This window comes from Ambystoma mexicanum, chromosome 2p (genome assembly GCF_040938575.1).
Source record: "Ambystoma mexicanum isolate Mex_15411 chromosome 2p, UKY_AmexF1_1, whole genome shotgun sequence".
NCBI classification, from domain to species: Eukaryota; Metazoa; Chordata; class Amphibia; order Caudata; family Ambystomatidae; genus Ambystoma; species Ambystoma mexicanum.
In genome coordinates, this window is record NC_090923.1 from 962321826 (window position 1) to 962345709 (window position 23884).

Here is a 23884-nt window from a genome sequence, read left to right on the forward strand (position 1 = left end):
GGCCCCTCGTCTTCCACCTACTTCCCGCTCTATTATGCCTTCTCCTTTTTTGCTCTCTTCTATGGCCCTTTGAAAAGGAATGCAGGCCCAGCTAAGCCTCATGAAGGAAATCTACCAACAAAAGATGCATTCCTCACTTGTGGGAGGTGCTGTGAGACGAGTAAGAAGGGCTGAAGGGGTGATTGGGTTGTTGAGTTGGGAAGCACCAGAGGCGTAGCCAGGATTGTCTAGCAAATGGGGCCTGAAGCCGATGTAGTTGGGACCACTGCACCGACAAACATATCTGTAAATGCCAACACAGAGCTGCTGAGTGGGCATTTACAGGTTTTGGGTGGGCCTTGGAAATTCAAAGGAAGGCAACATGGAAATTCAGTTTCCTGCTCTCAGAGGAAGGAGTGTCGACAGCCCAATGGGTTAATGCACCTACTGCAGCCTCCTATGTGTAGCCTGCAGGCGACACATTCAGTTGCTGGTGAGATGCTGATACAGATGTGCTTGCTATGCAGGGGCCGGTGGTCACTTCACAGCGCCTCGAGAAGGTGTCCTGTTTGAGTCGCAGTGCAAATATCTTATCAACCATGACCCGTAGATTACACTTTTTCCCCTCGTTTTTTCCAGTCAGTTGGGGCCAGAGAGACAAGCTTTTGTATGGGTGTTACCAAGGCCAGAGTGCAGGAAACAAAGGCACAACTGTCAGTAGGAATGCAGGTATCGAAGGGACATTAGCTGTTGGCTGATCGTGCAGGGCAATGCATACCCATTTTCAATAAAAAAAACATGTTTTTTAAAAACATGCTGCACACTGGATTAGAACTCAGGTCTCCAGCCTGCCAGGACCAAGCACTTACCGCTTGAGCCACTGGTGGCTGCGCTTCTGAGAGCAGCTTTTGGGCCTATTTATCTTTCGTCTGCATGCCCCTGTCAGCATACCCATTTGCATTGTGAAACATGTTCACTGCAGAAAATGGGGATAGAACATCTGGCCCCCCACTCCACCAAATACCAGCTAACTGCAATGGCCTAGAGGTTAAGTGCTTGCGTTACAGCGCAGGGGGCCTGGGTTCGAGTCCTGCTTTCCGCACATAAATGGATTAGTTGTGTAATCTCATTGTACACCTTCTAAAAGGTTCAGTGGTTATGAAAAGAGTTCCTTGGTAAAGGGGGGTGGGAGGCGGGACTGAGGAAGTGCAGGTTAAAGGAGGAGGAGGAGGTGGGGCAGGTTAAAGGGGGCGGTAGGGAGGCGGGACTGAGGAAGTGCAGGTTAAAGGAGGAGGAGGAGGTGGGGCAGGTTAAAGGGGGCGGTAGGGAGGCGGGACTGAGGAAGTGCAGGTTAAAGGAGGAGGAGGTGGGGCAGGTTAAAGGGGGCGGTAGGGCAGGATAAATGGGTCCCTGTGGGGCTGGGTAGGTCTAGAAGGACATGGTGCAGGTTCTCGGGTAAAGGGAGGGTGCAGGAAAGCAGAGAGGCGGGACTGGGGAGACGAGGACGTACAGGGTAAAAGGGAAGCAGAAGTGCAGGGTAAATTAAGGGGGTGTGGGGTCCATTCCTCACCTTCCACTGGGCACTCTTTTTCCCCTCCTCAATGCCTCCTTTCCCCACATTAGGACCCTCCTTTACACACCCATCCCTCCACAACGCTGGGCCCTCTTCCCCACCGTTCCTAGGTCCAACTTATTCTCTCTCTCCCTCCCCAGGGCCCACTTTATCCTACCTCCCCACATGCCCCTCTGGACGTACCCCCGCTCCCCCTCCCCTCCCCTAGCTCCTCTCCACAGGGACCCTTTCATCCAGCCCTACCTTCCCCCTTTAGCCTGGCCCGCCGCCCCTTCCTTTTTTACCCTGCACCGTCCCGCATCTCTGCTTTTCTCCACCACGGAACTCTTTTCATAGCCACTGAATCTTTTAGAAGGAGTTACCCACAACTGTACATGGAGATTACCTAACTACTTAGCTTATGTGCCGAAAGCAGGACTCGAACCCAGGCCCCCCAGCGCTGCAAAGGAAGCACTTAACCTCTAGGCCACTGCAGTTAGCTGGTATTCGGTGGAGCGGGGGGCCAGATGTTCTATCCTCGTTGGTTTCAGTGAACACGTTTCACAATGCAAAGGGGTATGCCCACAGGGGCATGCAGGAGAAAGATATATACGCCCAAAACCTACTCTCAGAAGCACAGCCCCAGTGGCTCAAGTGGTAGGTGCTGGGTCTCCCAATGCTGGAGCCCTGAGTTCTAATACAATGTCCGTTATGTCCTGGGGATTTAAAAAAAAAAAAACGTTTTTTATTGAAAATGGGGATGCATTGCCCTGCGCAATCAGCCAACAGCTAACGCCCCTTCAATACCTGTGTTCCCCTAACAGTTGTGCCTTTCTTTTCTGCACTCTGGCCTTGGTAACACCCATACACAAGCTTGCCTCTCTGGCCCCAACTGACTGGAAAAAAACGAGGGGAAAAGGTGTAATCTACGGGTCATGGTTGATACCATAATTGCACTGGGACTCAAACAGGACACCTTCTCGTGGTGCTGTGAGGTGACCCACCGGCCCCTGCATAGCAAGCAAACCTGTATCAGCATCTCACCAGCAACGGAATGTGTCGCCTGCAGGCTACGCACAGGAGGCTGCAGTAGGTGCATTAACCCATTGGGCTGTCCACCCTCCTTCCTCTGGGAGCAGGAAACTGAATTTCCATGTTGCCTTTCTTTGGCACATTAGATCTAGCTTTCACCCCAATTCAGAGGATGTTTTGCTTCACAGAGAGATGATAATCATTGTGAGGTGTGAGCGACTAATAGCTAAGCAGGTCAGTTAAATCTTTGACTTTGTCATTGGGGTGTATTGATATGCGCAGTGCAGTCTTTTGCCCTGTGTTACTGCATGCTTTCATATTGCTGCTTGTTCATGATTCTTAAATGTAAACCTGGAGGGAAACGGGCAGAGGTCTGCGCCCTGCGTCCTCCACGCGTCCCTAACGCTCCCAAACGCGACCACAGCCCATACGGGCACAGCCCTATGTCCTATGCAGCCCCTCTGGTGCAGCCACCCACACAACTTAGGGTTAGGATCTGTGCTCTTGCACGTAGGCCTGGCCACCTAAGCCCCAGAAAGTGTCACAGCCTGCTTTGTAAACCTTAGTGACGTGGCCTAGGTGAAGATGATCTTGATGGAATACTCATGCCTTTTTCCTCCCAGAAGCCACCTGGGAGCATAGTAAAATGAAGGGGTGTTCCTACTCTGCTGCCCTCTGTTTACCCTTTGCCTAAGTGACATTAGTTCTGGGCTCTCCAGGCAAATGTATCCATCCGGGAGAGAGCTAGGAATAGGACGTCTCTTTCGGCAGGCACAGTGGGGAAGACTCAGAGAGCTGCATGCCTGAGACATCTTTCCTTGTCCCTCACTCATTGTTGTGTTCCCTAACTTCTAACTCTCTGCCAGGCCAGGCCCTGTTTCTTTTACTGCCAACCCCCCTGGCCCCTCGTCTTCCACCTACTTCCCGCTCTATTATGCCTTCTCCTTTTTTGCTCTCTTCTATGGCCCTTTGAAAAGGAATGCAGGCCCAGCTAAGCCTCATGAAGGAAATCTACCAACAAAAGATGCATTCCTCACTTGTGGGAGGTGCTGTGAGACGAGTAAGAAGGGCTGAAGGGGTGATTGGGTTGTTGAGTTGGGAAGCACCAGAGGCGTAGCCAGGATTGTCTAGCAAATGGGGCCTGAAGCCGATGTAGTTGGGACCACTGCACCGACAAACATATCTGTAAATGCCAACACAGAGCTGCTGAGTGGGCATTTACAGGTTTTGGGTGGGCCTTGGAAATTCAAAGGAAGGCAACATGGAAATTCAGTTTCCTGCTCTCAGAGGAAGGAGTGTCGACAGCCCAATGGGTTAATGCACCTACTGCAGCCTCCTATGTGTAGCCTGCAGGCGACACATTCAGTTGCTGGTGAGATGCTGATACAGATGTGCTTGCTATGCAGGGGCCGGTGGTCACTTCACAGCGCCTCGAGAAGGTGTCCTGTTTGAGTCGCAGTGCAAATATCTTATCAACCATGACCCGTAGATTACACTTTTTCCCCTCGTTTTTTCCAGTCAGTTGGGGCCAGAGAGACAAGCTTTTGTATGGGTGTTACCAAGGCCAGAGTGCAGGAAACAAAGGCACAACTGTCAGTAGGAATGCAGGTATCGAAGGGACATTAGCTGTTGGCTGATCGTGCAGGGCAATGCATACCCATTTTCAATAAAAAAAACATGTTTTTTAAAAACATGCCGCACACTGGATTAGAACTCAGGTCTCCAGCCTGCCAGGACCAAGCACTTACCGCTTGAGCCACTGGTGGCTGCGCTTCTGAGAACAGCTTTTGGCCCTATTTATCTTTCGTCTGCATGCCCCTGTCAGCATACCCATTTGCATTGTGAAACATGTTCACTGCAGAAAATGGGGATAGAACATCTGGCCCCCCACTCCACCAAATACCAGCTAACTGCAATGCCTAGAGGTTAAGTGCTTGCGTTACAGCGCAGGGGGCCTGGGTTCGAGTCCTGCTTTCCGCACATAAATGGATTAGTTGTGTAATCTCATTGTACACCTTCTAAAAGGTTCAGTGGTTATGAAAAGAGTTCCTTGGTAAAGGGGGGTGGGAGGCGGGACTGAGGAAGTGCAGGTTAAAGGAGGAGGTGGGGCAGGTTAAAGGGGGCGGTAGGGAGGCGGGACTGAGGAAGTGCAGGTTAAAGGAGGAGGAGGTGGGGCAGGTTAAAGGGGGCGGTAGGGCAGGATAAATGGGTCCCTGTGGGGCTGGGTAGGTCTAGAAGGACATGGTGCAGGTTCTCGGGTAAAGGGAGGGTGCAGGAAAGCAGAGAGGCGGGACTGGGGAGACGAGGACGTACAGGGTAAAAGGGAAGCAGAAGTGCAGGGTAAATTAAGGGGGTGTGGGGTCCATTCCACACCTTCCACTGGGCACCCTTTTTCCCCTTTTTCCCCTCCTCAATGCCTCCTTTCCCCACATTAGGACCCTCCTTTACACACCCATCCCTCCACAACGCTGGGCCCTCTTCCCCACCGTTCCTAGGGCCAACTTATTCTCTCTCTCCCTCCCCAGGGCCCACTTTATCCTACCTCCCCACATGCCCCTCTGGACGTACCCCCGCTCCCCCTCCCCTCCCCTAGCTCCTCTCCACAGGGACCCTTTCATCCAGCCCTACCTTCCCCCTTTAGCCTGGCCCGCCGCCCCTTCCTTTTTTACCCTGCACCGTCCCGCATCTCTGCTTTTCTCCACCACGGAACTCTTTTCATAGCCACTGAATCTTTTAGAAGGAGTTACCCACAACTGTACATGGAGATTACCTAACTACTTAGCTTATGTGCCGAAAGCAGGACTCGAACCCAGGCCCCCCAGCGCTGCAAAGGAAGCACTTAACCTCTAGGCCACTGCAGTTAGCTGGTATTCGGTGGAGCGGGGGGCCAGATGTTCTATCCTCGTTGGTTTCAGTGAACACGTTTCACAATGCAAAGGGGTATGCCCACAGGGGCATGCAGGAGAAAGATATATACGCCCAAAACCTACTCTCAGAAGCACAGCCCCAGTGGCTCAAGTGGTAGGTGCTGGGTCTCCCAATGCTGGAGCCCTGAGTTCTAATACAATGTCCGGTATGTCCTGGGGATTTAAAAAAAAAAAAACGTTTTTTATTGAAAATGGGGATGCATTGCCCTGCGCAATCAGCCAACAGCTAACGCCCCTTCAATACCTGCGTTCCCCTAACAGTTGTGCCTTTCTTTTCTGCACTCTGGCCTTGGTAACACCCATACACAAGCTTGCCTCTCTGGCCCCAACTGACTGGAAAAAAACGAGGGGAAAAGGTGTAATCTACGGGTCATGGTTGATACCATAATTGCACTGGGACTCAAACAGGACACCTTCTCGTGGTGCTGTGAGGTGACCCACCGGCCCCTGCATAGCAAGCAAACCTGTATCAGCATCTCACCAGCAACGGAATGTGTCGCCTGCAGGCTACGCACAGGAGGCTGCAGTAGGTGCATTAACCCATTGGGCTGTCCACCCTCCTTCCTCTGGGAGCAGGAAACTGAATTTCCATGTTGCCTTTCTTTGGCACATTAGATCTAGCTTTCACCCCAATTCAGAGGATGTTTTGCTTCACAGAGAGATGATAATCATTGTGAGGTGTGAGCGACTAATAGCTAAGCAGGTCAGTTAAATCTTTGACTTTGTCATTGGGGTGTATTGATATGCGCAGTGCAGTCTTTTGCCCTGTGTTACTGCATGCTTTCATATTGCTGCTTGTTCATGATTCTTAAATGTAAACCTGGAGGGAAACGGGCAGAGGTCTGCGCCCTGCGTCCTCCACGCGTCCCTAACGCTCCCAAACGCGACCACGCGACCACAGCCCATACGGGCACAGCCCTATGTCCTATGCAGCCCCTCTGGTGCAGCCACCCACACAACTTAGGGTTAGGATCTGTGCTCTTGCACGTAGGCCTGGCCACCTAAGCCCCAGAAAGTGTCACAGCCTGCTTTGTAAACCTTAGTGACGTGGCCTAGGTGAAGATGATCTTGATGGAATACTCATGCCTTTTTCCTCCCAGAAGCCACCTGGGAGCATAGTAAAATGAAGGGGTGTTCCTACTCTGCTGCCCTCTGTTTACCCTTTGCCTAAGTGACATTAGTTCTGGGCTCTCCAGGCAAATGTATCCATCCGGGAGAGAGCTAGGAATAGGACGTCTCTTTCGGCAGGCACAGTGGGGAAGACTCAGAGAGCTGCATGCCTGAGACATCTTTCCTTGTCCCTCACTCATTGTTGTGTTCCCTAACTTCTAACTCTCTGCCAGGCCAGGCCCTGTTTCTTTTACTGCCAACCCCCCTGGCCCCTCGTCTTCCACCTACTTCCCGCTCTATTATGCCTTCTCCTTTTTTGCTCTCTTCTATGGCCCTTTGAAAAGGAATGCAGGCCCAGCTAAGCCTCATGAAGGAAATCTACCAACAAAAGATGCATTCCTCACTTGTGGGAGGTGCTGTGAGACGAGTAAGAAGGGCTGAAGGGGTGATTGGGTTGTTGAGTTGGGAAGCACCAGAGGCGTAGCCAGGATTGTCTAGCAAATGGGGCCTGAAGCCGATGTAGTTGGGACCACTGCACCGACAAACATATCTGTAAATGCCAACACAGAGCTGCTGAGTGGGCATTTACAGGTTTTGGGTGGGCCTTGGAAATTCAAAGGAAGGCAACATGGAAATTCAGTTTCCTGCTCTCAGAGGAAGGAGTGTCGACAGCCCAATGGGTTAATGCACCTACTGCAGCCTCCTATGTGTAGCCTGCAGGCGACACATTCAGTTGCTGGTGAGATGCTGATACAGATGTGCTTGCTATGCAGGGGCCGGTGGTCACTTCACAGCGCCTCGAGAAGGTGTCCTGTTTGAGTCGCAGTGCAAATATCTTATCAACCATGACCCGTAGATTACACTTTTTCCCCTCGTTTTTTCCAGTCAGTTGGGGCCAGAGAGACAAGCTTTTGTATGGGTGTTACCAAGGCCAGAGTGCAGGAAACAAAGGCACAACTGTCAGTAGGAATGCAGGTATCGAAGGGACATTAGCTGTTGGCTGATCGTGCAGGGCAATGCATACCCATTTTCAATAAAAAAAACATGTTTTTTAAAAACATGCCGCACACTGGATTAGAACTCAGGTCTCCAGCCTGCCAGGACCAAGCACTTACCGCTTGAGCCACTGGTGGCTGCGCTTCTGAGAACAGCTTTTGGCCCTATTTATCTTTCGTCTGCATGCCCCTGTCAGCATACCCATTTGCATTGTGAAACATGTTCACTGCAGAAAATGGGGATAGAACATCTGGCCCCCCACTCCACCAAATACCAGCTAACTGCAATGGCCTAGAGGTTAAGTGCTTGCGTTACAGCGCAGGGGGCCTGGGTTCGAGTCCTGCTTTCCGCACATAAATGGATTAGTTGTGTAATCTCATTGTACACCTTCTAAAAGGTTCAGTGGTTATGAAAAGAGTTCCTTGGTAAAGGGGGGTGGGAGGCGGGACTGAGGAAGTGCAGGTTAAAGGAGGAGGAGGAGGTGGGGCAGGTTAAAGGGGGCGGTAGGGAGGCGGGACTGAGGAAGTGCAGGTTAAAGGAGGAGGAGGAGGTGGGGCAGGTTAAAGGGGGCGGTAGGGCAGGATAAATGGGTCCCTGTGGGGCTGGGTAGGTCTAGAAGGACATGGTGCAGGTTCTCGGGTAAAGGGAGGGTGCAGGAAAGCAGAGAGGCGGGACTGGGGAGACGAGGACGTACAGGGTAAAAGGGAAGCAGAAGTGCAGGGTAAATTAAGGGGGTGTGGGGTCCATTCCACACCTTCCACTGGGCACCCTTTTTCCCCTCCTCAATGCCTCCTTTCCCCACATTAGGACCCTCCTTTACACACCCATCCCTCCACAACGCTGGGCCCTCTTCCCCACCGTTCCTAGGGCCAACTTATTCTCTCTCTCCCTCCCAGGGCCTACTTTATCCTACATCCCCACATGCCCCTCTGGGCCTACCCCACCTCCCCTCCCCTCCCCTCATCCAGCACCTGCTCCTCTCCACAGGGACCCTTTCATCCAGCCCTACCTTCCCCCTTTAGCCTGGCCCGCCGCCCCTTCCATGTTTACCCTGCACCGTCCCGCATCTCTGCTTTTCTCCACCACGGAACTCTTTTCATAGCCACTGAATCTTTTAGAAGGAGTTACCCACAACTGTACATGGAGATTACCTAACTACTTAGCTTATGTGCCGAAAGCAGGACTCGAACCCAGGCCCCCCAGCGCTGCAAAGGAAGCACTTAACCTCTAGGCCACTGCAGTTAGCTGGTATTCGGTGGAGCGGGGGGCCAGATGTTCTATCCTCGTTGGTTTCAGTGAACACGTTTCACAATGCAAAGGGGTATGCCCACAGGGGCATGCAGGAGAAAGATATATACGCCCAAAACCTACTCTCAGAAGCACAGCCCCAGTGGCTCAAGTGGTAGGTGCTGGGTCTCCCAATGCTGGAGCCCTGAGTTCTAATACAATGTCCGGTATGTCCTGGGGATTTAAAAAAAAAAAAACGTTTTTTATTGAAAATGGGGATGCATTGCCCTGCGCAATCAGCCAACAGCTAACGCCCCTTCAATACCTGCGTTCCCCTAACAGTTGTGCCTTTCTTTTCTGCACTCTGGCCTTGGAAACACCCATACACAAGCTTGCCTCTCTGGCCCCAACTGACTGGAAAAAAACGAGGGGAAAAGGTGTAATCTACGGGTCATGGTTGATACCATAATTGCACTGGGACTCAAACAGGACACCTTCTCGTGGTGCTGTGAGGTGACCCACCGGCCCCTGCATAGCAAGCAAACCTGTATCAGCATCTCACCAGCAACGGAATGTGTCGCCTGCAGGCTACGCACAGGAGGCTGCAGTAGGTGCATTAACCCATTGGGCTGTCCACCCTCCTTCCTCTGGGAGCAGGAAACTGAATTTCCATGTTGCCTTTCTTTGGCACATTAGATCTAGCTTTCACCCCAATTCAGAGGATGTTTTGCTTCACAGAGAGATGATAATCATTGTGAGGTGTGAGCGACTAATAGCTAAGCAGGTCAGTTAAATCTTTGACTTTGTCATTGGGGTGTATTGATATGCGCAGTGCAGTCTTTTGCCCTTTTTTTCTGCATGCTTTCATATTGCTGCTTGTTCATGATTCTTAAATGTAAACCTGGAGGGAAACGGGCAGAGGTCTGCGCCCTGCGTCCTCCACGCGTCCCTAACGCTCCCAAACGCGACCACAGCCCATACGGGCACAGCCCTATGTCCTATGCAGCCCCTCTGGTGCAGCCACCCACACAACTTAGGGTTAGGATCTGTGCTCTTGCACGTAGGCCTGGCCACCTAAGCCCCAGAAAGTGTCACAGCCTGCTTTGTAAACCTTAGTGACGTGGCCTAGGTGAAGATGATCTTGATGGAATACTCATGCCTTTTTCCTCCCAGAAGCCACCTGGGAGCATAGTAAAATGAAGGGGTGTTCCTACTCTGCTGCCCTCTGTTTACCCTTTGCCTAAGTGACATTAGTTCTGGGCTCTCCAGGCAAATGTATCCATCCGGGAGAGAGCTAGGAATAGGACGTCTCTTTCGGCAGGCACAGTGGGGAAGACTCAGAGAGCTGCATGCCTGAGACATCTTTCCTTGTCCCTCACTCATTGTTGTGTTCCCTAACTTCTAACTCTCTGCCAGGCCAGGCCCTGTTTCTTTTACTGCCAACCCCCCTGGCCCCTCGTCTTCCACCTACTTCCCGCTCTATTATGCCTTCTCCTTTTTTGCTCTCTTCTATGGCCCTTTGAAAAGGAATGCAGGCCCAGCTAAGCCTCATGAAGGAAATCTACCAACAAAAGATGCATTCCTCACTTGTGGGAGGTGCTGTGAGACGAGTAAGAAGGGCTGAAGGGGTGATTGGGTTGTTGAGTTGGGAAGCACCAGAGGCGTAGCCAGGATTGTCTAGCAAATGGGGCCTGAAGCCGATGTAGTTGGGACCACTGCACCGACAAACATATCTGTAAATGCCAACACAGAGCTGCTGAGTGGGCATTTACAGGTTTTGGGTGGGCCTTGGAAATTCAAAGGAAGGCAACATGGAAATTCAGTTTCCTGCTCTCAGAGGAAGGAGTGTCGACAGCCCAATGGGTTAATGCACCTACTGCAGCCTCCTATGTGTAGCCTGCAGGCGACACATTCAGTTGCTGGTGAGATGCTGATACAGATGTGCTTGCTATGCAGGGGCCGGTGGTCACTTCACAGCGCCTCGAGAAGGTGTCCTGTTTGAGTCGCAGTGCAAATATCTTATCAACCATGACCCGTAGATTACACTTTTTCCCCTCGTTTTTTCCAGTCAGTTGGGGCCAGAGAGACAAGCTTTTGTATGGGTGTTACCAAGGCCAGAGTGCAGGAAACAAAGGCACAACTGTCAGTAGGAATGCAGGTATCGAAGGGACATTAGCTGTTGGCTGATCGTGCAGGGCAATGCATACCCATTTTCAATAAAAAAAACATGTTTTTTAAAAACATGCCGCACACTGGATTAGAACTCAGGTCTCCAGCCTGCCAGGACCAAGCACTTACCGCTTGAGCCACTGGTGGCTGCGCTTCTGAGAGCAGCTTTTGGGCCTATTTATCTTTCGTCTGCATGCCCCTGTCAGCATACCCATTTGCATTGTGAAACATGTTCACTGCAGAAAATGGGGATAGAACATCTGGCCCCCCACTCCACCAAATACCAGCTAACTGCAATGGCCTAGAGGTTAAGTGCTTGCGTTACAGCGCAGGGGGCCTGGGTTCGAGTCCTGCTTTCCGCACATAAATGGATTAGTTGTGTAATCTCATTGTACACCTTCTAAAAGGTTCAGTGGTTATGAAAAGAGTTCCTTGGTAAAGGGGGGTGGGAGGCGGGACTGAGGAAGTGCAGGTTAAAGGAGGAGGTGGGGCAGGTTAAAGGGGGCGGTAGGGAGGCGGGACTGAGGAAGTGCAGGTTAAAGGAGGAGGAGGTGGGGCAGGTTAAAGGGGGCGGTAGGGCAGGATAAATGGGTCCCTGTGGGGCTGGGTAGGTCTAGAAGGACATGGTGCAGGTTCTCGGGTAAAGGGAGGGTGCAGGAAAGCAGAGAGGCGGGACTGGGGAGACGAGGACGTACAGGGTAAAAGGGAAGCAGAAGTGCAGGGTAAATTAAGGGGGTGTGGGGTCCATTCCACACCTTCCACTGGGCACCCTTTTTCCCCTCCTCAATGCCTCCTTTCCCCACATTAGGACCCTCCTTTACACACCCATCCCTCCACAACGCTGGGCCCTCTTCCCCACCGTTCCTAGGGCCAACTTATTCTCTCTCTCCCTCCCCAGGGCCCACTTTATCCTACCTCCCCACATGCCCCTCTGGACGTACCCCCGCTCCCCCTCCCCTCCCCTAGCTCCTCTCCACAGGGACCCTTTCATCCAGCCCTACCTTCCCCCTTTAGCCTGGCCCGCCGCCCCTTCCTTTTTTACCCTGCACCGTCCCGCATCTCTGCTTTTCTCCACCACGGAACTCTTTTCATAGCCACTGAATCTTTTAGAAGGAGTGTGGTTACCCACAACTGTACATGGAGATTACCTAACTACTTAGCTTATGTGCCGAAAGCAGGACTCGAACCCAGGCCCCCCAGCGCTGCAAAGGAAGCACTTAACCTCTAGGCCACTGCAGTTAGCTGGTATTCGGTGGAGCGGGGGGCCAGATGTTCTATCCTCGTTGGTTTCAGTGAACACGTTTCACAATGCAAAGGGGTATGCCCACAGGGGCATGCAGGAGAAAGATATATACGCCCAAAACCTACTCTCAGAAGCACAGCCCCAGTGGCTCAAGTGGTAGGTGCTGGGTCTCCCAATGCTGGAGCCCTGAGTTCTAATACAATGTCCGGTATGTCCTGGGGATTTTAAAAAAAAAAAACGTTTTTTATTGAAAATGGGGATGCATTGCCCTGCGCAATCAGCCAACAGCTAACGCCCCTTCAATACCTGCGTTCCCCTAACAGTTGTGCCTTTCTTTTCTGCACTCTGGCCTTGGTAACACCCATACACAAGCTTGCCTCTCTGGCCCCAACTGACTGGAAAAAAACGAGGGGAAAAGGTGTAATCTACGGGTCATGGTTGATACCATAATTGCACTGGGACTCAAACAGGACACCTTCTCGTGGTGCTGTGAGGTGACCCACCGGCCCCTGCATAGCAAGCAAACCTGTATCAGCATCTCACCAGCAACGGAATGTGTCGCCTGCAGGCTACGCACAGGAGGCTGCAGTAGGTGCATTAACCCATTGGGCTGTCCACCCTCCTTCCTCTGGGAGCAGGAAACTGAATTTCCATGTTGCCTTTCTTTGGCACATTAGATCTAGCTTTCACCCCAATTCAGAGGATGTTTTGCTTCACATAGAGATGATAATCATTGTGAGGTGTGAGCGACTAATAGCTAAGCAGGTCAGTTAAATCTTTGACTTTGTCATTGGGGTGTATTGATATGCGCAGTGCAGTCTTTTGCCCTGTGTTACTGCATGCTTTCATATTGCTGCTTGTTCATGATTCTTAAATGTAAACCTGGAGGGAAACGGGCAGAGGTCTGCGCCCTGCGTCCTCCACGCGTCCCTAACGCTCCCAAACGCGACCACAGCCCATACGGGCACAGCCCTATGTCCTATGCAGCCCCTCTGGTGCAGCCACCCACACAACTTAGGGTTAGGATCTGTGCTCTTGCACGTAGGCCTGGCCACCTAAGCCCCAGAAAGTGTCACAGCCTGCTTTGTAAACCTTAGTGACGTGGCCTAGGTGAAGATGATCTTGATGGAATACTCATGCCTTTTTCCTCCCAGAAGCCACCTGGGAGCATAGTAAAATGAAGGGGTGTTCCTACTCTGCTGCCCTCTGTTTACCCTTTGCCTAAGTGACATTAGTTCTGGGCTCTCCAGGCAAATGTATCCATCCGGGAGAGAGCTAGGAATAGGACGTCTCTTTCGGCAGGCACAGTGGGGAAGACTCAGAGAGCTGCATGCCTGAGACATCTTTCCTTGTCCCTCACTCATTGTTGTGTTCCCTAACTTCTAACTCTCTGCCAGGCCAGGCCCTGTTTCTTTTACTGCCAACCCCCCTGGCCCCTCGTCTTCCACCTACTTCCCGCTCTATTATGCCTTCTCCTTTTTTGCTCTCTTCTATGGCCCTTTGAAAAGGAATGCAGGCCCAGCTAAGCCTCATGAAGGAAATCTACCAACAAAAGATGCATTCCTCACTTGTGGGAGGTGCTGTGAGACGAGTAAGAAGGGCTGAAGGGGTGATTGGGTTGTTGAGTTGGGAAGCACCAGAGGCGTAGCCAGGATTGTCTAGCAAATGGGGCCTGAAGCCGATGTAGTTGGGACCACTGCACCGACAAACATATCTGTAAATGCCAACACAGAGCTGCTGAGTGGGCATTTACAGGTTTTGGGTGGGCCTTGGAAATTCAAAGGAAGGCAACATGGAAATTCAGTTTCCTGCTCTCAGAGGAAGGAGTGTCGACAGCCCAATGGGTTAATGCACCTACTGCAGCCTCCTATGTGTAGCCTGCAGGCGACACATTCAGTTGCTGGTGAGATGCTGATACAGATGTGCTTGCTATGCAGGGGCCGGTGGTCACTTCACAGCGCCTCGAGAAGGTGTCCTGTTTGAGTCGCAGTGCAAATATCTTATCAACCATGACCCGTAGATTACACTTTTTCCCCTCGTTTTTTCCAGTCAGTTGGGGCCAGAGAGACAAGCTTTTGTATGGGTGTTACCAAGGCCAGAGTGCAGGAAACAAAGGCACAACTGTCAGTAGGAATGCAGGTATCGAAGGGACATTAGCTGTTGGCTGATCGTGCAGGGCAATGCATACCCATTTTCAATAAAAAAAACATGTTTTTTAAAAACATGCCGCACACTGGATTAGAACTCAGGTCTCCAGCCTGCCAGGACCAAGCACTTACCGCTTGAGCCACTGGTGGCTGCGCTTCTGAGAACAGCTTTTGGCCCTATTTATCTTTCGTCTGCATGCCCCTGTCAGCATACCCATTTGCATTGTGAAACATGTTCACTGCAGAAAATGGGGATAGAACATCTGGCCCCCCACTCCACCAAATACCAGCTAACTGCAATGGCCTAGAGGTTAAGTGCTTGCGTTACAGCGCAGGGGGCCTGGGTTCGAGCCCTGCTTTCCGCACATAAATGGATTAGTTGTGTAATCTCATTGTACACCTTCTAAAAGGTTCAGTGGTTATGAAAAGAGTTCCTTGGTAAAGGGGGGTGGGAGGCGGGACTGAGGAAGTGCAGGTTAAAGGAGGAGGAGGAGGTGGGGCAGGTTAAAGGGGGCGGTAGGGAGGCGGGACTGAGGAAGTGCAGGTTAAAGGAGGAGGAGGAGGTGGGGCAGGTTAAAGGGGGCGGTAGGGCAGGATAAATGGGTCCCTGTGGGGCTGGGTAGGTCTAGAAGGACATGGTGCAGGTTCTCGGGTAAAGGGAGGGTGCAGGAAAGCAGAGAGGCGGGACTGGGGAGACGAGGACGTACAGGGTAAAAGGGAAGCAGAAGTGCAGGGTAAATTAAGGGGGTGTGGGGTCCATTCCACACCTTCCACTGGGCACCCTTTTTCCCCTCCTCAATGCCTCCTTTCCCCACATTAGGACCCTCCTTTACACACCCATCCCTCCACAACGCTGGGCCCTCTTCCCCACCGTTCCTAGGGCCAACTTATTCTCTCTCTCCCTCCCCAGGGCCCACTTTATCCTACCTCCCCACATGCCCCTCTGGACGTACCCCCGCTCCCCCTCCCCTCCCCTAGCTCCTCTCCACAGGGACCCTTTCATCCAGCCCTACCTTCCCCCTTTAGCCTGGCCCGCCGCCCCTTCCTTTTTTACCCTGCACCGTCCCGCATCTCTGCTTTTCTCCACCACGGAACTCTTTTCATAGCCACTGAATCTTTTAGAAGGAGTTACCCACAACTGTACATGGAGATTACCTAACTACTTAGCTTATGTGCCGAAAGCAGGACTCGAACCCAGGCCCCCCAGCGCTGCAAAGGAAGCACTTAACCTCTAGGCCACTGCAGTTAGCTGGTATTCGGTGGAGCGGGGGGCCAGATGTTCTATCCTCGTTGGTTTCAGTGAACACGTTTCACAATGCAAAGGGGTATGCCCACAGGGGCATGCAGGAGAAAGATATATACGCCCAAAACCTACTCTCAGAAGCACAGCCCCAGTGGCTCAAGTGGTAGGTGCTGGGTCTCCCAATGCTGGAGCCCTGAGTTCTAATACAATGTCCGGTATGTCCTGGGGATTTAAAAAAAAAAAAACGTTTTTTATTGAAAATGGGGATGCAGTGCCCTGCGCAATCAGCCAACAGCTAACGCCCCTTCAATACCTGCGTTCCCCTAACAGTTGTGCCTTTCTTTTCTGCACTCTGGCCTTGGTAACACCCATACACAAGCTTGCCTCTCTGGCCCCAACTGACTGGAAAAAAACGAGGGGAAAAGGTGTAATCTACGGGTCATGGTTGATACCATAATTGCACTGGGACTCAAACAGGACACCTTCTCGTGGTGCTGTGAGGTGACCCACCGGCCCCTGCATAGCAAGCAAACCTGTATCAGCATCTCACCAGCAACGGAATGTGTCGCCTGCAGGCTACGCACAGGAGGCTGCAGTAGGTGCATTAACCCATTGGGCTGTCCACCCTCCTTCCTCTGGGAGCAGGAAACTGAATTTCCATGTTGCCTTTCTTTGGCACATTAGATCTAGCTTTCACCCCAATTCAGAGGATGTTTTGCTTCACAGAGAGATGATAATCATTGTGAGGTGTGAGCGACTAATAGCTAAGCAGGTCAGTTAAATCTTTGACTTTGTCATTGGGGTGTATTGATATGCGCAGTGCAGTCTTTTGCCCTGTGTTACTGCATGCTTTCATATTGCTGCTTGTTCATGATTCTTAAATGTAAACCTGGAGGGAAACGGGCAGAGGTCTGCGCCCTGCGTCCTCCACGCGTCCCTAACGCTCCCAAACGCGACCACAGCCCATACGGGCACAGCCCTATGTCCTATGCAGCCCCTCTGGTGCAGCCACCCACACAACTTAGGGTTAGGATCTGTGCTCTTGCACGTAGGCCTGGCCACCTAAGCCCCAGAAAGTGTCACAGCCTGCTTTGTAAACCTTAGTGACGTGGCCTAGGTGAAGATGATCTTGATGGAATACTCATGCCTTTTTCCTCCCAGAAGCCACCTGGGAGCATAGTAAAATGAAGGGGTGTTCCTACTCTGCTGCCCTCTGTTTACCCTTTGCCTAAGTGACATTAGTTCTGGGCTCTCCAGGCAAATGTATCCATCCGGGAGAGAGCTAGGAATAGGACGTCTCTTTCGGCAGGCACAGTGGGAAAGACTCAGAGAGCTGCATGCCTGAGACATCTTTCCTTGTCCCTCACTCATTGTTGTGTTCCCTAACTTCTAACTCTCTGCCAGGCCAGGCCCTGTTTCTTTTACTGCCAACCCCCCTGGCCCCTCGTCTTCCACCTACTTCCCGCTCTATTATGCCTTCTCCTTTTTTGCTCTCTTCTATGGCCCTTTGAAAAGGAATGCAGGCCCAGCTAAGCCTCATGAAGGAAATCTACCAACAAAAGATGCATTCCTCACTTGTGGGAGGTGCTGTGAGACGAGTAAGAAGGGCTGAAGGGGTGATTGGGTTGTTGAGTTGGGAAGCACCAGAGGCGTAGCCAGGATTGTCTAGCAAATGGGGCCTGAAGCCGATGTAGTTGGGACCACTGCACCGACAAACATATCTGTAAATGCCAACACAGAGCTGCTGAGTGGGCATTTACAGGTTTTGGGTGGGCCTTGGAAATTCAAAGGAAGGCAACATGGAAATTCAGTTTCCTGCTCTCAGAGGAAGGAGTGTCGACAGCCCAATGGGTTAATGCACCTACTGCAGCCTCCTATGTGTAGCCTGCAGGCGACACATTCAGTTGCTGGTGAGATGCTGATACAGATGTGCTTGCTATGCAGGGGCCGGTGGTCACTTCACAGCGCCTCGAGAAGGTGTCCTGTTTGAGTCGCAGTGCAAATATCTTATCAACCATGACCCGTAGATTACACTTTTTCCCCTCGTTTTTTCCAGTCAGTTGGGGCCAGAGAGACAAGCTTTTGTATGGGTGTTACCAAGGCCAGAGTGCAGGAAACAAAGGCACAACTGTCAGTAGGAATGCAGGTATCGAAGGGACATTAGCTGTTGGCTGATCGTGCAGGGCAATGCATACCCATTTTCAATAAAAAAAACATGTTTTTTAAAAACATGCCGCACACTGGATTAGAACTCAGGTCTCCAGCCTGCCAGGACCAAGCACTTACCGCTTGAGCCACTGGTGGCTGCGCTTCTGAGAGCAGCTTTTGGGCCTATTTATCTTTCGTCTGCATGCCCCTGTCAGCATACCCATTTGCATTGTGAAACATGTTCACTGCAGAAAATGGGGATAGAACATCTGGCCCCCCACTCCACCAAATACCAGCTAACTGCAATGGCCTAGAGGTTAAGTGCTTGCGTTACAGCGCAGGGGGCCTGGGTTCGAGTCCTGCTTTCCGCACATAAATGGATTAGTTGTGTAATCTCATTGTACACCTTCTAAAAGGTTCAGTGGTTATGAAAAGAGTTCCTTGGTAAAGGGGGGTGGGAGGCGGGACTGAGGAAGTGCAGGTTAAAGGAGGAGGTGGGGCAGGTTAAAGGGGGCGGTAGGGAGGCGGGACTGAGGAAGTGCAGGTTAAAGGAGGAGGAGGTGGGGCAGGTTAAAGGGGGCGGTAGGGCAGGATAAATGGGTCCCTGTGGGGCTGGGTAGGTCTAGAAGGACATGGTGCAGGTTCTCGGGTAAAGGGAGGGTGCAGGAAAGCAGAGAGGCGGGACTGGGGAGACGAGGACGTACAGGGTAAAAGGGAAGCAGAAGTGCAGGGTAAATTAAGGGGGTGTGGGGTCCATTCCACACCTTCCACTGGGCACCCTTTTTCCCCTCCTCAATGCCTCCTTTCCCCACATTAGGACCCTCCTTTACACACCCATCCCTCCACAACGCTGGGCCCTCTTCCCCACCGTTCCTAGGGCCAACTTATTCTCTCTCTCCCTCCCCAGGGCCCACTTTATCCTACCTCCCCACATGCCCCTCTGGACGTACCCCCGCTCCCCCTCCCCTCCCCTAGCTCCTCTCCACAGGGACCCTTTCATCCAGCCCTACCTTCCCCCTTTAGCCTGGCCCGCCGCCCCTTCCTTTTTTACCCTGCACCGTCCCGCATCTCTGCTTTTCTCCACCACGGAACTCTTTTCATAGCCACTGAATCTTTTAGAAGGAGTTACCCACAACTGTACATGGAGATTACCTAACTACTTAGCTTATGTGCCGAAAGCAGGACTCGAACCCAGGCCCCCCAGCGCTGCAAAGGAAGCACTTAACCTCTAGGCCACTGCAGTTAGCTGGTATTCGGTGGAGCGGGGGGCCAGATGTTCTATCCTCGTTGGTTTCAGTGAACACGTTTCACAATGCAAAGGGGTATGCCCACAGGGGCATGCAGGAGAAAGATATATACGCCCAAAACCTACTCTCAGAAGCACAGCCCCAGTGGCTCAAGTGGTAGGTGCTGGGTCTCCCAATGCTGGAGCCCTGAGTTCTAATACAATGTCCGGTATGTCCTGGGGATTTAAAAAAAAAAAAACGTTTTTTATTGAAAATGGGGATGCATTGCCCTGCGCAATCAGCCAACAGCTAACGCCCCTTCAATACCTGCGTTCCCCTAACAGTTGTGCCTTTCTTTTCTGCACTCTGGCCTTGGTAACACCCATACACAAGCTTGCCTCTCTGGCCCCAACTGACTGGAAAAAAACGAGGGGAAAAGGTGTAATCTACGGGTCATGGTTGATACCATAATTGCACTGGGACTCAAACAGGACACCTTCTCGTGGTGCTGTGAGGTGACCCACCGGCCCCTGCATAGCAAGCAAACCTGTATCAGCATCTCACCAGCAACGGAATGTGTCGCCTGCAGGCTACGCACAGGAGGCTGCAGTAGGTGCATTAACCCATTGGGCTGTCCACCCTCCTTCCTCTGGGAGCAGGAAACTGAATTTCCATGTTGCCTTTCTTTGGCACATTAGATCTAGCTTTCACCCCAATTCAGAGGATGTTTTGCTTCACATAGAGATGATAATCATTGTGAGGTGTGAGCGACTAATAGCTAAGCAGGTCAGTTAAATCTTTGACTTTGTCATTGGGGTGTATTGATATGCGCAGTGCAGTCTTTTGCCCTGTGTTACTGCATGCTTTCATATTGCTGCTTGTTCATGATTCTTAAATGTAAACCTGGAGGGAAACGGGCAGAGGTCTGCGCCCTGCGTCCTCCACGCGTCCCTAACGCTCCCAAACGCGACCACAGCCCATACGGGCACAGCCCTATGTCCTATGCAGCCCCTCTGGTGCAGCCACCCACACAACTTAGGGTTAGGATCTGTGCTCTTGCACGTAGGCCTGGCCACCTAAGCCCCAGAAAGTGTCACAGCCTGCTTTGTAAACCTTAGTGACGTGGCCTAGGTGAAGATGATCTTGATGGAATACTCATGCCTTTTTCCTCCCAGAAGCCACCTGGGAGCATAGTAAAATGAAGGGGTGTTCCTACTCTGCTGCCCTCTGTTTACCCTTTGCCTAAGTGACATTAGTTCTGGGCTCTCCAGGCAAATGTATCCATCCGGGAGAGAGCTAGGAATAGGACGTCTCTTTCGGCAGGCACAGTGGGGAAGACTCAGAGAGCTGCATGCCTGAGACATCTTTCCTTGTCCCTCACTCATTGTTGTGTTCCCTAACTTCTAACTCTCTGCCAGGCCAGGCCCTGTTTCTTTTACTGCCAACCCCCCTGGCCCCTCGTCTTCCACCTACTTCCCGCTCTATTATGCCTTCTCCTTTTTTGCTCTCTTCTATGGCCCTTTGAAAAGGAATGCAGGCCCAGCTAAGCCTCATGAAGGAAATCTACCAACAAAAGATGCATTCCTCACTTGTGGGAGGTGCTGTGAGACGAGTAAGAAGGGCTGAAGGGGTGATTGGGTTGTTGAGTTGGGAAGCACCAGAGGCGTAGCCAGGATTGTCTAGCAAATGGGGCCTGAAGCCGATGTAGTTGGGACCACTGCACCGACAAACATATCTGTAAATGCCAACACAGAGCTGCTGAGTGGGCATTTACAGGTTTTGGGTGGGCCTTGGAAATTCAAAGGAAGGCAACATGGAAATTCAGTTTCCTGCTCTCAGAGGAAGGAGTGTCGACAGCCCAATGGGTTAATGCACCTACTGCAGCCTCCTATGTGTAGCCTGCAGGCGACACATTCAGTTGCTGGTGAGATGCTGATACAGATGTGCTTGCTATGCAGGGGCCGGTGGTCACTTCACAGCGCCTCGAGAAGGTGTCCTGTTTGAGTCGCAGTGCAAATATCTTATCAACCATGACCCGTAGATTACACTTTTTCCCCTCGTTTTTTCCAGTCAGTTGGGGCCAGAGAGACAAGCTTTTGTATGGGTGTTACCAAGGCCAGAGTGCAGGAAACAAAGGCACAACTGTCAGTAGGAATGCAGGTATCGAAGGGACATTAGCTGTTGGCTGATCGTGCAGGGCAATGCATACCCATTTTCAATAAAAAAAACATGTTTTTTAAAAACATGCTGCACACTGGATTAGAACTCAGGTCTCCAGCCTGCCAGGACCAAGCACTTACCGCTTGAGCCACTGGTGGCTGCGCTTCTGAGAGCAGCTTTTGGGCCTATTTATCTTTCGTCTGCATGCCCCTGTCAGCATACCCATTTGCATTGTGAAACATGTTCACTGCAGAAAATGGGGATAGAACATCTGGCCCCCCACTCCACCAAATACCAGCTAACTGCAATGGCCTAGAGGTTAAGTGCTTGCGTTACAGCGCAGGGGGCCTGGGTTCGAGTCCTGCTTTCCGCACATAAATGGATTAGTTGTGTAATCTCATTGTACACCTTCTAAAAGGTTCAGTGGTTATGAAAAGAGTTCCTTGGTAAAGGGGGGTGGGAGGCGGGACTGAGGAAGTGCAGGTTAAAGGAGGAGGAGGAGGTGGGGCAGGTTAAAGGGGGCGGTAGGGAGGCGGGACTGAGGAAGTGCAGGTTAAAGGAGGAGGAGGAGGTGGGGCAGGTTAAAGGGGGCGGTAGGGAGGCGGGACTGAGGAAGTGCAGGTTAAAGGAGGAGGAGGTGGGGCAGGTTAAAGGGGGCGGTAGGGCAGGATAAATGGGTCCCTGTGGGGCTGGGTAGGTCTAGAAGGACATGGTGCAGGTTCTCGGGTAAAGGGAGGGTGCAGGAAAGCAGAGAGGCGGGACTGGGGAGACGAGGACGTACAGGGTAAAAGGGAAGCAGAAGTGCAGGGTAAATTAAGGGGGTGTGGGGTCCATTCCTCACCTTCCACTGGGCACTCTTTTTCCCCTCCTCAATGCCTCCTTTCCCCACATTAGGACCCTCCTTTACACACCCATCCCTCCACAACGCTGGGCCCTCTTCCCCACCGTTCCTAGGTCCAACTTATTCTCTCTCTCCCTCCCCAGGGCCCACTTTATCCTACCTCCCCACATGCCCCTCTGGACGTACCCCCGCTCCCCCTCCCCTCCCCTAGCTCCTCTCCACAGGGACCCTTTCATCCAGCCCTACCTTCCCCCTTTAGCCTGGCCCGCCGCCCCTTCCTTTTTTACCCTGCACCGTCCCGCATCTCTGCTTTTCTCCACCACGGAACTCTTTTCATAGCCACTGAATCTTTTAGAAGGAGTTACCCACAACTGTACATGGAGATTACCTAACTACTTAGCTTATGTGCCGAAAGCAGGACTCGAACCCAGGCCCCCCAGCGCTGCAAAGGAAGCACTTAACCTCTAGGCCACTGCAGTTAGCTGGTATTCGGTGGAGCGGGGGGCCAGATGTTCTATCCTCGTTGGTTTCAGTGAACACGTTTCACAATGCAAAGGGGTATGCCCACAGGGGCATGCAGGAGAAAGATATATACGCCCAAAACCTACTCTCAGAAGCACAGCCCCAGTGGCTCAAGTGGTAGGTGCTGGGTCTCCCAATGCTGGAGCCCTGAGTTCTAATACAATGTCCGTTATGTCCTGGGGATTTAAAAAAAAAAAAACGTTTTTTATTGAAAATGGGGATGCATTGCCCTGCGCAATCAGCCAACAGCTAACGCCCCTTCAATACCTGCGTTCCCCTAACAGTTGTGCCTTTCTTTTCTGCACTCTGGCCTTGGTAACACCCATACACAAGCTTGCCTCTCTGGCCCCAACTGACTGGAAAAAAACGAGGGGAAAAGGTGTAATCTACGGGTCATGGTTGATACCATAATTGCACTGGGACTCAAACAGGACACCTTCTCGTGGTGCTGTGAGGTGACCCACCGGCCCCTGCATAGCAAGCAAACCTGTATCAGCATCTCACCAGCAACGGAATGTGTCGCCTGCAGGCTACGCACAGGAGGCTGCAGTAGGTGCATTAACCCATTGGGCTGTCCACCCTCCTTCCTCTGGGAGCAGGAAACTGAATTTCCATGTTGCCTTTCTTTGGCACATTAGATCTAGCTTTCACCCCAATTCAGAGGATGTTTTGCTTCACAGAGAGATGATAATCATTGTGAGGTGTGAGCGACTAATAGCTAAGCAGGTCAGTTAAATCTTTGACTTTGTCATTGGGGTGTATTGATATGCGCAGTGCAGTCTTTTGCCCTGTGTTACTGCATGCTTTCATATTGCTGCTTGTTCATGATTCTTAAATGTAAACCTGGAGGGAAACGGGCAGAGGTCTGCGCCCTGCGTCCTCCACGCGTCCCTAACGCTCCCAAACGCGACCACAGCCCATACGGGCACAGCCCTATGTCCTATGCAGCCCCTCTGGTGCAGCCACCCACACAACTTAGGGTTAGGATCTGTGCTCTTGCACGTAGGCCTGGCCACCTAAGCCCCAGAAAGTGTCACAGCCTGCTTTGTAAACCTTAGTGACGTGGCCTAGGTGAAGATGATCTTGATGGAATACTCATGCCTTTTTCCTCCCAGAAGCCACCTGGGAGCATAGTAAAATGAAGGGGTGTTCCTACTCTGCTGCCCTCTGTTTACCCTTTGCCTAAGTGACATTAGTTCTGGGCTCTCCAGGCAAATGTATCCATCCGGGAGAGAGCTAGGAATAGGACGTCTCTTTCGGCAGGCACAGTGGGGAAGACTCAGAGAGCTGCATGCCTGAGACATCTTTCCTTGTCCCTCACTCATTGTTGTGTTCCCTAACTTCTAACTCTCTGCCAGGCCA